Source organism: Crinia signifera, chromosome 6 (assembly GCF_055691185.1).
Source record: "Crinia signifera chromosome 6, ASM5569118v1, whole genome shotgun sequence".
Taxonomy (NCBI): domain Eukaryota; kingdom Metazoa; phylum Chordata; class Amphibia; order Anura; family Myobatrachidae; genus Crinia; species Crinia signifera.
The window spans coordinates 154,876,026-154,878,148 of NC_139222.1; the positions used below are offsets into that span (position 1 = coordinate 154,876,026).

General features: G+C 41.3%; 1 long non-coding RNA gene across 1 annotated transcript; it reads left to right on the plus strand.

Moving 5' to 3' along the window:
* Positions 1 to 625: 625 nt before the first annotated feature.
* On the plus strand, positions 626 to 1,599 carry LOC146007114 (uncharacterized). Its single transcript, XR_014444241.1, has 3 exons — positions 626 to 760; positions 858 to 965; positions 1,548 to 1,599. It is a non-coding gene; the product is annotated as an uncharacterized LOC146007114 (long non-coding RNA).
* Positions 1,600 to 2,123: the final 524 nt, after the last annotated feature.

Here is a 2,123-nt window from a genome sequence, read left to right on the forward strand (position 1 = left end):
CTCTCTGTCCCTATTGGATATGAGTGTGGTACACGTTAGGTAGCTTTTGGAATGCTTTTTGCTAAGTACTTTTTCGGGATTGTCCAGTGTATACTAACACTTTATCAGATACCTCAGTAAACTGTTAAGTATAGCCTTTGCAGCTATATGCTTATCTGAAAGTTATTTAACATACTAACAGTGATTTCAGAGGGTCTGTAGTGCTTGGGTTGGTTCCAAGTATTCATGTAATGGTGTGTTATGGGAGTGTTGTGGGGGTGTCAGTGAACATGGCTGCATACATAGGAGGCCATACAGGAAGAACTGTTACTGCCATAGGACTGGTGCAAGTTTCAGTGACTGATGGCAGACCTAAAGATGCACCAAATGGTATTTCAGCATCTTTGGACACAGACAGTAATCAGCTCAGTCCATTGACATGCATACACAGGGATGTACATCAGGGAAGGGTTCATAGTAGTATTTGTATAAAGTCGCAGACGAGTGTTAGCCAATAGACATAGACAAGAATGCAGACTCACAATCAGCCCCATTGTTGGTTTACTATAAAGTAAAATAATGACTCATATTATGATAAATATAAATCGCCAATATTAATTTGAAATTTGTGTGCCTCCATAGACATTCACGGTGTTCTCGAGGACATATTTAAAGACCAACCTCCTGTGCGTGAATGTGACGTTCTAGAGCAGATGGTTGGACTGAGAAAAGGCATTCAGGGGCACTACAACTCCTGCTATCTGGATACCACTGTTTTCAGGTGAAGCCCAATAAAATACACATTGACATACTGTACATTGACATACAAAATCTGCACAAGAATTTGTTTTCAAACTTATTTCTTATCCTTCTGATAGTCTGTTCGCCTTTTCCTCTGTTCTGGACCACATATTGCACTCTCCAGACATCTGTGATGCCAAAGTACAACGTATCCTGAGGCAAGATATTGTGAACCCACTGAGACGGTGAGACATTTCCCATATATGTATGTGTGGGGCAGGGGAGGGAGCTGTTGGATCCTGGCTGGTGTGTGGAGCCGGGGAGGAAAGTGACGGTTCCTGAATGGTGTATGTGGAGTGGAAGGTGTTGTATTCTGTCTGTTGTGTGTAGAGCTGAGTAAGAAGGTGTCAGACGTTAGCTGATCATCTATCCTAAGGTACACAAACTTGTTACACAAAATAGTTTAAGTTAAAAGTGTTCTATACCCCCAGTCCTGAAGGCGTTATTCTGAGACTAAAACATTTCACTTCATTAAAACCTAATTCTGTCTCAGTACCTTTGATCAGCTTTTATATAATAACCACTCTTATGTCGGATGAATAACAAACAGCACTGAACCTTCGACCGACCGAGTATGGACGGACAAGACCATTTTTGTCCGTTTATCGCTCGTACAGAGGGAGTCGGGACAGTGTACACACCTATACAATCTGGACGACCGTCCGTCCCAGAACGGAAAAACGGCCCGATGATTGTATAGATGTGTACCCAGCTTTAGATGCAGCGTTTGGAAGATGTTACTACATGTCATGTCTGTCACATTACAGGACTGGATTTGTACATGCTGCCAATGTGATGAAGCTCCGAAAATTACTTAGGTGTGATTCATTTCTTACAGAGGAAAAAGGTTTGTATTTAGTTATCTAACGGACAGCTTAGACTGTACAGATTTGCATTCAATGGCATATATCACCTTTCTTGCTATTCATTTCAGACTCTTCCTTTCAGATCCTGAAGAATTCCTAAGTGCATTGTTACATGAAGTGCTAGCAGTAAAGCCACTTTTAAAAATTAGGTAAAGTTTTCAAAATTTCACACCTTTCTCTACATGGTAACGGTTGGGTTTTTTTTGTTGTTCATTGTATTCCTGTGTCTGTCTGGATATCTTAATATTCCAGGAGTGTTTGAGACCCATGGGCTCTGGGCATGTTTGGATCAGAGGCATAACTACCACCATTCTTATTTTTTACATACCGTGTCTCTTTGATTTTACCTCTAGTTTTAGCATCAGTCTATAACAACCATGCTCCGGTTCAGCAAACTTATCTCAGAGAAGGGCCTACTACCAGGGCAGTCCACTGCACTATGAGGACCAATCAGATGGGATACTGCTTGTTCTATGA